The sequence below is a fragment of the Hypanus sabinus genome, chromosome 20 (genome assembly GCF_030144855.1).
Source record: "Hypanus sabinus isolate sHypSab1 chromosome 20, sHypSab1.hap1, whole genome shotgun sequence".
NCBI classification, from domain to species: domain Eukaryota; kingdom Metazoa; phylum Chordata; class Chondrichthyes; order Myliobatiformes; family Dasyatidae; genus Hypanus; species Hypanus sabinus.
In genome coordinates this window covers 51,930,891-51,944,328 of record NC_082725.1, presented here as the reverse complement: position 1 = coordinate 51,944,328, position 13,438 = coordinate 51,930,891, and the positions used below count along the sequence as shown (strand labels likewise).

At 40.8% G+C, this 13,438-nt stretch overlaps 1 protein-coding gene across 2 annotated transcripts in view; it reads left to right on the top strand.

Annotated features, from left to right (window-relative positions):
- The window catches only part of rbm24a (RNA binding motif protein 24a), an 82,127-nt gene that overhangs the window by 12,419 nt on the left and 56,270 nt on the right, over positions 1–13,438 (top strand). The window lies entirely within an intron of this gene.

The following is a 13,438-nucleotide window of genomic DNA, read 5'->3' as shown; positions in this document are numbered from 1 at the left end:
CTAATTTTTCTGAACTCCAGGTCCAGAGCCATCAACTGCTCCTCATAAACTAACCCTTTCGTTCCTGGAATAATTTCTCATAAATCTACTCTAGACCCTCTCCAATGCCAGCAAATCCATTCTTGGACAAAGGGGTCCACAATACCCCAAGTGAGGTCTCACCAATGCTTTATAAAGCCTCAGCATTAGACCCTTGCTTTTATATTCTAGTTGTATCAAAATGAATACCAACATTGCATTTACCTTCCTTATCATCTTCTCAACCTGCAAGTTAAATCTGGAGACTCCTGCATGAGGACTCCAAACTTTCTTTGCACCTCTAATTTTTGAATTTTCTCTCCATTTAGAAAATAGTCCACATTTCTTCTATCATACACTTCCCAACACTATACTTCATCTGTCTCTTCTTTGGCTATTCTAATCAGTCTAAGATTTTGGCTTGAGTCCCTTCATCAGGACTGAAAGACCAATTTAAGAGGTGAGGGAAAGAGGAAGGGCAAGAGAGGTCCAAGTGAGGAAGGGTGAAGGGCAATTGGAGCTGGGAAGAGTGGAAAAGACAACAGAGGCTGGGAGATGACAGGGGCAAGAATTTCCACAGTCCCATCATCCTTTGCCAGAAGAAATTCAGAGTCAGTTTTATTACCACTGACATTGGTCCTAAAATTCATTGTTTTGTGGCAAAAGTGACTGTAGTGGGAATCCACTTGTGACTGCACAGTGCAGTCATAAAAATTTACCATCAATTGCAATAAAAAATAATGGTAAAGAGGAGTAGTGAGGTTGAGTTCATGGATTCATGAACCATGTATCCCTGTCATGATGTTTGCTGGCAATGTCGGACCCCAGGTGCGGAGGGAAGACAGACTCCAATGTAGAGACGGCAACCAGGATTTATTCATAAGAATTCCAATGGAACATCGGTGGCCCAGCCAAGCAACAGCATGAGACGTAGCATTCACAAAACTAGGACCTCATGACTAGGGTTAATCAGGAGTCCGCTTAAATAATACAAGTAATGCAGAATTTCTGAGCCTATCAAAATAACAAGTTTAAGCAGAAAGCAGCAGGAGACAGTGTTACAAAGAGCAAGTCACTCGAGAGAAAACACAATGAATTCTAAATGATTAACGACTCTGGATAAACAATTAACCAATTCAGGTACTCTTTAAAAACCTCAGTGTTGCAATGAGTGACTGAAGCGAACCCAAGTGCAGGACACATGCACAGAGATTGAGTTAGGATGCTTTCATGTGCGTAAACACTAACAGCAAACAGGAGGGATCTTGACACAAAGCCCTGACATGGAGCCCTGACACTGAGAGACGGAGTCTCATAGGTAACTTGAAACTGGAGCTAAGCTTAGAACAAATGGTTCTAAGCGATGGGGATACATAGTTTACTCATAGGAAAAAAGTCTAATGAACTGGCAACTGGTGGTTGTGATGTAGAGGTTCTTATACTGAGTCTTTGATGGAAACCAGGTGTGCCATCATTAAAGAGAATTGGAAGCAATTTGGGAAATTAATGGGACCATGGCATAATCAAAGAAAATTAGGAGCAAGATAGGGAATTAATGATCAGAACCATGACACTCGGAGCCCGATGCTCACCTGATCCCTGCTCAAGCCTGAAGAGCTCATTACACATTCCTATGCACAACATCTTTGAAATTTCCTCAACCCTTTACCCCCAATATCCTCTGCAAATTTTTGGTCTCTGGTCAGTTTCTCACATTTTGTAGGCTTTGCTCCAGATATACTGTAGTTTGAGGAATAGTCATATAGCATAGGAAACAGACCACCGGTCTGTCAGCCCATGTGGTCCATAGACATCTTGGCCACCATAGCTGACCATCTGAGCTAGTCCCATTTGCCTGTGTTTGTCCCTTATCGCCTTAAACTTTTCCTATCCGCACTCATTCAAGTATTTTTTAAATGTTATTGTAGCCGCATCGATCACTTCCACTTCTGATAGATCCTCGAATTTAGAACCAGGGTCGCTGTTTAAAAGAGCTAGGAGTTGCCCATTTAAGATGGAAATAAGGGTAGATGTTTACTCTCAGTGCATCACAAGTCTTTGGAATATTTTTCCTTAAAGAGCCAAATGTACCAGAGAGCGGCGTGCTCCTGGATACGCGATTAAGGAACTGTCATTTTCAACAGCGCTGCTAGTAATTTCTGGCGCTACTTGTGAGACGATTGTCCGGGAACGGGTCAGACAGCGGCCGATGATCCTGCAGGCGACGTCTCGTTTGTCCGCTGGCAGCAAATTGCTGGCTCCCCAACATCACGCCGGGCCGGCCCGAAATCGTTCCTGACACACAGCGGTTCGCGGCTGCCTAATGATGAGGATATCTGCCGCTGGGATACCTCGAGCAGTGCGCTACTGCAAGGATCCGTTGTAACGCTGTGAGCGGCTCTTACGCTATCCCAGCTGCACCGCATCTGGGCTGACAGCATCAGTCTCAAGGACGCTGAATGACCCAGATCACTCACAGAAGACCTTGACACAACTCTTAAACTGCGGCAGGACCTCAGTTAAAGGTAATGGTGCTTACTAATGAGGAGAACCGGCCTTTGTAACAAATCTGTAATTAAATATCCACTGAGCTTATAATTTTATAAAAGCATTGGCTAAGATTAGACTTTATTTTCTTAATGATACAGGTCAGGATTGTTTAATAGGGTTGTAATATGGAAAATTTCATCCGTCTCCAGTATCACTGCACCCAAGAAACGTTGCCAGCACTCTGCAAATATGATGACATTGTACTAACATTTGATTTATGCTCATGAGTTCTAAAACATTGGTTGTAAGCATAAATGTTTGGAGCCTCCCTCAGGTGCTCCTCCCCTTCCCTTTCTTCCATGGCCTTCTGCCCTCTCCTATCAGATTACTTGTCTGCAGCACCTTATCTTTTCCACCAACTTCCCAGCTCTTCACCACCCCTCCCCCCTCCCCATTTCACCTATCACCTACCACCTTGTACTTCTTCCTCCACTCCCCCCTCCTTCTTACTCTGACTTCTCAAATTTCTTCTCAGTACTGGTGAAGGTTCTAGGTCTGAAATGTTGACTTGTTTATTTTTTTCTGCCTGGCCTGCTGATGTCATTTGTTCCAAGTTTGAAATCCCACCATGGCAGCTGGGGAATTAAATTTAAGTGATCCAGTACATCTAGAACTGTTAAAAGAAACTGATTTTACCCATCCCCCCTTCTCCCTCCCCTCTCCTCATAATATACTTAGTCATAGAAATCCAGGAACAGAAGATTTGCTGGAGGAACTCAATTGGTCAAGCAGTATCTGTGGGAGGGAAAGGAATTGTTCATGTTTCAATTTGGAACCCTGTATCTGGATGTTGTAAAATCCCACTGAGGTCCCTGCTCTCTTTACCTGGATCCTATATTGTAGCTGTCCTCAAACCCTCCACGGTCGTTGTGTTTTAACTGCCCTCAGGACAATTTGGGATGGGTAACAAATGGCAGCATTGTTGGCACATCACTGTTTTAACAACACTAGGAGAGAACAGTTTCTCTTTGGACTTGGCCTGTGGTTTGCAGCCTTTCCACAAATTAATTTCCACTCTACATCTTTGTTAATCTTTTTGTGGCTGCTTTGCTCCCAAAGGCCTTCAGCCCTCCAGAAAGCAGAGCATCAGCCTGGCCTTAGGCAGTGCAGACTGAGGCCTTGCCCATAGCTTGTGAAGATTGTCTCAGCATTTCCAAATACCTCCAACAACTAGTGGTTTAGAAAGGTTTGGGAAAATGCATAGGATTTTAAAAACATTGGTAAACAATTAAAACTAATAAATTCACTCACCAACATAATGACTGAAGTAAGTTAATTAAAATTTAATAGTTTGAAAGTAAGGCAAATCACTCACATTAGATATTCAAGAGACTGCAGATGTTGGAATTACATCAGTAATTCCTTTCGTTCCACAGACGCTGCCCAACTTACCAAGTTCTTCCAACAGATTTTGTTGTTGAGCCACTCACTTCCATTAATGAAGATCAGAACCCCACTCGAATAAATGAGTTTGTATCAGAGGGCAGTCTTTAACATAGAGCTGAAGGTCCATTTAAAAGCTTACCTTTATATTTAAAAGTCCAGTCATTATAGAACATCCTGACCTAATGTAGTACAAGGTAAATTGCGCGTCATCAGATGAAGTGAGAGGTCAGATGTAGGTGCAGAACACAGGTACAGAGTTCTGGAATGCATTACAAACTCACTGTCACTTCTCTGTGAGCCCACTGGCTATCCTTCAACACAATAGTAACGACTCATATTTCACAAGGACTTTTTTGATTGTCATGACTCTGCCCACTTGTTTACATTACATAAAGAACAAGCATTCATCAGTTTGTGATTCAATAGCACATTGGTTTAGTCACAGGTCTTTCACCTTTGAGGCCTAGCTTTAAGTCCAGTGTAAACTGATGGGATGCAAGGTTTTATTTTGCTTTCATATTCCAAGATCTGTTCGCAAAATGAACCTTAAAACTATTTCCCTATTTGGGATTTACTTGCCAGAGACCAATGGTTGTGTGCATTCTCTGTCAGGCCAGCACATACAGACTTCTCCCATTCTCTATCCAGCTAATAGGAGTCACCTGCCACTCATTTTGAACACATCACCTGTAACCTATTTAAACCCAGCTCTCATCCACAAATTTTGTTCATACAAACCAGCCAGCCTCAACCAGTTGCTCCTAGCCTTCATTTACCGTGTTGTGTTAAGTACCTTTTCTCTTTTGTTTTGTGGTCCCTTCTGGCTTGTTATTTTGCAGTTTATTATTAAAGTTATTTCTCACTGCTAAATCTACACTGCTGTTCTGTGTTTGGGTCAAGCCTCTGCTACATTTCCTGACATTCTCATTCTAGCTAAATGTAATGAATTATTAAGAAACATGGAAAACTGCTGATACACAAGCATCTTATCTCTTTAACTCCATTTAACTACACTATGCATGTATACATATGTAATATATTCACCACACAGTTTTCCCCTTTTGTTTGAGGAAAGTGATTCACCAATGTACAGATTTACTGAGTTTCTTTATTCATCTCAAATAATAGAATGACTTGCACTGACCATGTAACCATATTTTGGAATTGTCCTGCTTCCCTTCATTGCTGCTTGGTGCCCAAGGAACAATCTGCCAGAAGCTGTAGAGGTGGGGACAATGACAATGTTTAAAAGACTTGATTGGAAGGGCTTAAATCAGGGGTTCCTAACCTTTTTTTTATGCCAAGGAGCCTTTCCATTAACTGAGGGGTCCGTGGACCCCAGGTTGGGAACCCCTGGTTTAGAGGGATTTGAGCCAATTGCAGGCAATTTGGACTAGCTCAGGTAGACTTCTTGCTCAGCATGAATGTTGGGCCAAATGGCCTGTTACCATGCTGTGTAAGTCTAGGACTGTAGGTCCACTTCTCTATTGTTCATGCTTCAGTACCATGCAATTCTTCCTGTGGATTTTCCCTGTATGATTTTCTTTTTTGTAGATAAATCATTCTACTGTGGGTTATATGGTTATTGACTTGCACAGTGAAGATATGCCCATATATTTCCTCACAACACAGCTAGGTCATTCAGAACATTAAGTCCATTATGATTCTGAGCTATCTCATTACCTCATTCCCCCACTCATTTCCCTTCTCTTTCAAATGCCCATTAGCTCCCATCTGATTCTACTACCGCTCACCCACAATCACCCCGATTTATCAAGCTACAAATATATGTCCCATTTTCTGAAAGAAGAACTTGTTTTGAATTGGTGTATGTGCAGTGAATGGCTTCCAGTACATCTGGGCAGCTATTTACACCAGTATTAACCATGAGTTGCAGCCATCACTACTGCTATACAGTAAAGAGCAGTAGTATTTGTACCTCACACCAGGATGAATTGTTTGGCACTCCCTGATGCCATTTCTATTAGTGTAACAATTTTGCAGGTAAAATAAGTAAATTAGTAAGTTTTAAAAGACTTCAGTTGAACTTCTTTATCAGTTAAGCCACAAATTTATTAAGGAGAGAATGGTCTAAAAAAGGGCCGAAGTATGGTGTTGAAACTGCTCCTTTAATGGGACAGTGGGTCAAACTGTGGTGATCAGGACCCACAATTTACATTTGCCTTCTGCTGGATGTCCATCAGTGCACTCAACTTTTGCATCTAAATGTCTCCCATTAGTCAGATGCACTAAAGTGGCTGCTTTGCGAGGTGGAACCACCTGTGATCAGAGTCTAAATCACAAGCCCCTGACTATGGGCCACCTTATGGCCACCAAAGGTATTCAAAAAGACAGGAAGCAGGACTGGAATAAATTGGCCTTTTTCAGCATAGCAATGGTTCAATGCTTGAGCCTTAGGATATAATTCTGATTCTGAATGAAGGAATCAACAGCTGATGAATCAAGAACTGGATGATGTTTGATTAGGATAAGAGGGGAAAGATTTAATAGGAACCTCAGGGGCAACTTTTTCACCCATTGAGAGGTCTATATATTGAATGAGAAGTTGGAGGAAGTGGTTGAAGTGGGTAAATTAACAACATTTAAAATACATTTGGACAAGTACATGGAAAGAAAAGGTTTGAAGGGATTTGGGCCAAATGTGGGCAAGTGGGTCCAATTAGATGGAAATCGTCATTGGGTCAAAGGGCCTTTATATGTTACATATGACTATGGATGGACAGACCAAGTGTGGGCAGGATGTTTCCACTGGCTGGGAACTAGAACAAGTAGTTAGTATATTAAATTAAAGGGCAAGTGCACCAGGACCAAATAAAAAGAAGACATTTCTACACCAAAAGGGTAGTTAAGCCATGACATATGCTGCTACAGAGGTCATAGCTTTTAGAAGGATATAGATAGGTTCCTAGTTACAAAAAGGCATCACCAGGTAGAGGGAGAGAGCAAGCAAAGGTTTGGAACTGCTGATCAGCTATGATGGCATTGAATGTTAGTAGTACTGAAGGGATGAATGGTGAACTCCTGCTCTTGTTTTCAATGAATTAATTTTGATATGTTCAATGAACTTATTTTCAACAACCTGGGGTCTTCCCCAGTTACAGGTGCCCGACTGATAAGCAACCTTTGGAAGACCAGCAGGATGGATTTGCCAGCTATTCCGGGCTGTAGGCATCTTTTGTCGCAAGGGAACTTTGCACCGTATTTCCAACAGAACGGTCCGGGGTACACACAATTCATAAGAACTGAACACTGTCATAGGAAAACATGTAAAACTTATACATTTTGTGTTACATTAAGAATTATAGGTATTAAAATCACATTCATTTAAAGCCCAATTCTATGTGAAAGATAACAAAACATTAATCTTGTTTAAAGTATAAAATTAAATAAACTTTGCACCTTTATAAATGTGCTGTAATGTGTTTGGAGCCATGCTAGATGAGCTTCTTCTGGCTGCTGTGAAAATGAGGGGCTGTATACAAAATGTATCTGGCTATTCACCTCAGTCCTTGCAGAATGTCTTCAGGACCTTCTGTTGAGTCTAGAACAAGAGCGCAGCGGAGCCCCTATCTGACCTCTCCCCTGCAGCCAATTCAATCCTTCAGGCCTAATGTAATCACTGATGCTGAGTTCTAAATTTGTAGCTCTTCAATTTTTGAGGTCTTCAGATTGCAATAGCCCCGAAACCTTTGCATTATTTTGATAAACAATGCATGTTTTGCTTTCTGTTTTTGATTCTACTAAGGTGCTGTACACCGAAAACCCCCTTGCAGTTTCAAAAGTGGCTTGTTCTTTCTTCGGGTCTTTTCACCACCACCAAGTCTGCCCCAACACATTTATATTAATCCCATTTTATTCTTCCTGCATTCCCATCAACTCACTCCATATTCTACCACTCAACTGTACAGACAATTTGCAGGAGCCAGTTAACCTACCAACTGCACATCTTTGGGTTTGAGAGGAAACTCGGGTAAGAAGAATCAGCAAGTTCCACACAGACAGCATCAGACATCAGCACTGAAATCTGGTTACTGGTGTGGTGAGGCACCAGCTCCGATTGCTGTAACAATAGTTTTTTGTGCTGCTACACGCCCATAAACCATTAATTGTGCAGACGTATTCTCACTACCAGTATCAATTTATACTGTTATTTGCTGTTTAAACACTTCCCTGCATAATTTGATAGGTTCATACACCTGATTATATCTGGTAAGGCTGCCCAAGAAAAATGGCTGCAGTTTTGAGCAGCCATTTTGAATATTTATTTTGACATTATTCCAATCAAATTCATGATTTTATAACCTAACAACAGAAGTACCCTGCCACTTCTGCGTCCCAATAAATGTTACTGTCTAACTGACTAACTTGACTGCAGGACTTTGACATGATTCTCATACTGTTGACCTTGCGAGGCGTGCTTCTATCCCAGCGTACACGCACTTCAGAGAAGAGCGTCACATTGTTTCTCTAGCCAAATCATGTCACTCTCCTCTGTAAGGATAATGAGGCCCTCATCAGAAGAACTTGTCTTAGAGTTTCTAATGCCGTACTCTTCTGTCTACGCTGTGGTCACATTGACTGTTTCTAGATTGGGTACCTGCCACTTTACAAACCAGTGTTATGAATGTTTCATTTTGCTGCTGTGGCCATCAACCCTAATTTTGAATTTTTAAAAAATTGTTACTGTCACATGCACTGAAAAAGCTTTAGTTTGTGTGCTGTCCAGACAGATCATTCCATATGTAAGTACAGTGAGATAAAAAGGGAAATTAGATTGCAGAATATTGTGCTGCAATTACAGAAAAACTGAAGTCCATTAACGAGGTAGGTTTGAGGAAAAAGAGTTCACCTTCACCGTGTAAGAAGTCCATTCAGCAACCTGGTAATAGTGAGATAGAAACCTGTTCTTCAGCCTAATGGTACAAACTTTAGCATCTCCTATGCAATGGGATGGGGAAGAAGAGACAATAACCAGGGTAGGAAGGGTTTTTCATTAGGACTGCTTTTCCGAGGCTGCGGAAAGTGTAGACAGAGACAATGGAGGTCAGGCTGGTTTGCGTGATTGACAGGGTGCATTCACAACTCTGCAATATCTTGTTGTCTTGGCACCATGCTACCAGGTTCTCTATCTTCTTCCTGCATGCCATCTCATCATTTGAGATCAGTCCACAATGGTGTCAATGGAATTAGAGTGGAATATAGCCACACTGCCATGGGTGTACAGACAGTGTAGTAAAGCACTGAGAATGAAGCCTTGTGGATAATCATGGTGGAGTTGCTGTTGCCCATCCTTACCGAATGCAGTCTGTTGGTCGGGAAGTCAAGGATTCAGTTGCAGGTTATGTGCTGAGTTCTGTGGCCTATCAGTTCGGAGATGAATTTATATAGAATTATGGCATTGAAGATGATGTTATAGTCCATAAATATGAGCATCATATGAATTTATTTTTACCCTTTCTGTGATGCCTGTTAACATCCTAGTTGTCATCCCAGATGTTTGCATCAGTTCTTAATCTAACTATGTATTGCCGGGATTACAGGAATCACTAAAATATCAAGAGCTGCTACAACACGTGCATCTTGTTTATTCTGTTCTCTGACTACACCGTACTTGTGCATATACATCATGCAGAGATGACATTTGGGACAACTTGTTAGAAAATCTGAAAATTGGTGACTTCTTTGTACCCTTGTGCTATCATTCATTCCCTTCCCCCCCCCCCCCAAATTCTTTCAAACTTATCCCCCTTCTTTTCAACTCTCCTTCTGTTTTTCATCTTTTCACCCCTTTATACACACATTGTTTCGCTAGCATTTTCCACACAACCGTTCTATTCTCTCCCCTGCTTCCTGTCACTCATTGTAGTCTAAACATAGTCAAAGTTCAAAGTGAATTATAATCAAAATACATGTATACCACCATATGCTACCCTGAGATTCATTTTCTTGTGGACACTCACAGTAAATTCAAAGAAACACGATAGAATCAATGAAAAACGACCAATGTGCAAAAAGTAGCAGACTGCGCAAATACAAAAAAAAGAGAAAAAAATAAAAAGAAATAAATTATCGCAAACATAAGATGAGGAGTCCTTAAAAGTGAGTCTATTAGTTGTGGAATGAGTTCAGCAATGGGGTGAGAGAAGTTATCCACTCTGATTTAGAAGCCTGATGGTTGAAGTGTAGTAACTGTTCCTGAACCAGGTAGTATGGGGCCTAAGGCACCTGTACCTCCTTCCTGATGGCAGCAGCGAGAAAAGAATATGGATGGTTGGGGTCCTTGATAGTGGATGCTGCTTTCCTGCAACTACACTCCTTGTAAATATGCTCAGTGGTGGGGAAGGTTTTACCTGTGATGGACTGAGTTGTATCCACTACTTTGTGTAGATGTTTCCATTCAAAGGCATTGGTGTTCCCAATTCAGGCGGCCTCTTGCCTCTTGTATTGCAGTTCTGTCCAATTCCACAATGGCATTTAATCTGTTTAGAAGCTGATTCATCAAATTCATCAAATCCCTCCCACTAACACTCTCCTCAGTAAATTTTTGATTGTTAATAAAAGGAACTTTTAAAAATGGAATTTAGAATAATGTTTTTCACTATTTCTGATTGCTCAACTGTCTCACACTTTTCCCCCTCACTAGTTTTAGAATCTAAATGAAACTTTGACCTTTTCTGTCAACAAACCACTGGAAAGATAACCGCTTGGCTTAAAATGCACCTTTTTTATAAATTACATAATAAAACTAACTCTGTCTCTCACTTTTTTCCCTTCCTTTCAGTCTGCCATGCACTATTCAATCATTAACTTGTCAATTGAATTTGGAGTCAGCAAACAAAGGATTTACAAGATCATAATTCATCTTCTGACAAAACCCCAGGCTTTAAAGAAAAGATTGGATTTATAGATAGAAACTTTAATAAGGCATAAAAAGAAACAAAATATAATTCTACCAATAGTTTTAAATATATTATTACTAATACTGTACTTATTTTGAATTTTTAAACTTTACAAGAATACATACTTTTGACTTCTGGAATTAAATTAATGCGGGGAAAGAATGGTGGATAACAACAATCTGCATTTATATAGCACCTTTAATATCCAAGAGTTCACAGGAGTATTGACAAACTTAATATGACACCAAGCCACACAAGGAGGAACAGAAGAAAATGACCAAAAGCTTGGTTCTACTTGGTGGGACATGGCCCATCCCATGGGGTTGCCTGTTGCTGCCAACCAGGAGAGGAGACGCCAAAACGATATAGGTGGTAGCTCTGTGGGGCATGCTGGAATCCATACTCAGGTTAGGGGCTGGTCCCTCCAGTGCTTGCACGGTGAAAGAACATGCTGGACCAGAACAACTTGCGATCAATTCTGCAGTTTGCCACTCAGGGACTTAGGCAGGCTATACTATCTTTCTACCTTGTGATTCTATGTATTTCTGAAGCTATAACCATATGTGCTTTGTGCTGCTGGTAATGTATTTTGCAACTTGGCCCCAGAGGAACTGCTTTGTTTGGCTATATTTATATATGACTGCATTATAATTATACTTGAACTTTAACTTATTTTGAAAAGAAGAAACGATTAAAGATAACTATAGAAAATAACCCTCTATTGTCTTATAAGGATTAAGAAATACATTTCCAAATGTAAATTTTGTTCTGTAATCTGGTTGGTCTATCATAAACATGAAAGTGTGTAAACATTTTGGGTATAATTTTTAGTTCTAATAAACAATGTCAACGGACACGGCAGAAATTTTTGTTATTTAAAGTTGATTCAATTTGAAAGGATACCATTATTCAAAGCAAGGAATAATAATTTGTCAAAGACTATAATGCCACCTCTGTTTCTTTATTGTGAAACTTGGCTTTTAGCCTTGTAGGTAAGACACCGTATTCTGTTTGCAGCTAATCCAGTAGTTTCTTTTCTCACACATGCAGGTGGTTCTCTTTATCAGATACATCGGTGAAAGAATGCGTTGCTGTAACAATTGCCTTACACAACTTTATAGATTAGCTAGGAGGCACTGCAGATGATGAAATCTAGAGCCAAAAAAACTGCCAAAACTTTTACCACCCTTTTGCCTCCACAGACGCTGTTTGTCTGCGGAGTTCTTACAGCTGTTTAGATATTTTTTTTACAAAACAAAAGAATACGTATAATCAAATCCAACATACCATATCCACATTACCAAAAATGAAGCAAGCAACTAGATTAGCTGCAGACATGTATGGCTTGGGAGTGAAGTGAGCAGCTTTGTTAGGTGCAGTTTTGATTTTATTAATCAAACCTGGTGAGATTCCTGTTCCCTGTCAATGGTGAACAGTGTTCTTTGGGTAACCAGAAATTAAGTCACCCATCATAAACATCCTGTTCTACAGCCGTTGTATTTTTGGACTGGTCTGCTTAAGGTCAAGCCTATTGTGATACCTTTATGTTAATAGTGATCATTGATTGGTTGTGGGGAATAATGTTATTTGTCATGAACAGCTCAATTTTGAATGTTGGGTCGGTTGTGCCTCATGCACGTTTGGAATGTTTTATTTGTTGGGGTTTGTGAATGGAACTTAACACTGTAGAAGCTTTACCATTTCTAACCTGATGAAACGGAAGATGGTTGAGCTTAGAACACTCAGCAGCATTTTTCACTATTGCTTTTTGTCAATCAAAATATTGATAACTGGGAGCTCAATAGCTTATTTTGTTGAGGGTTCCCCAAAATTCTATTTTTGTTTAATACTCTATTTCATTAGGACAGTGAGATGATGAAAGTGTTTTTGTCAATTATACATGGAATTGCAGAATGTTCTGTTTATCTTGATGATATTTTGTTGTATTTGCAGGTTAATTCTTTCTTTTATTTAACTCAGTGTGCAGATCAAAGGCCAAGTTGCAAGTTAGACTTGTAACATAATGGGAAAGAAGCCTTGTGGTGGTTGAGCAGATATTCTTCTGAGTACCTTGATGGAGGAGTCAGCCACTCACCTGGCAAACACAAAGTACATTGCAGATGCTGTGGTCAAAGCAACACGTACAAACAAGCTGGAGAAACTCAACAGGTCGGGCAGCATCCATGGAAATGAGCAGTCAACTTTTCGGGCCGAGACCCTTCATCAGGACTGAAGAGGGAGGGGGCAGGGGCCCTATAAAGAAGGTGCGGGGAGGGTGGGAAGGAGAAGACTGGTGGGTGTCAGGTTAAAAACCAATCAGAGGAAAGATCAAGGGGTGGGGGAGAGGAAGCAGGGAGGGAATAGGCAGGAAAGGTGAAGAAAGAATGTAAGGTGAAAGCACTGTGTAGTAGAAGGCAGCAGTAGTGGAAAGGGTGATAGGCAGCTGGAAGAGGAGGCAGAGTGAAAGTGCGATGGGGGAAGGGAGAGGGAGGGAATTACCAGAAGTTGGAGAATTCAATGTTCATGCCAATTCTGCCTTCTTCTACAACACAGTGCTTTCACCT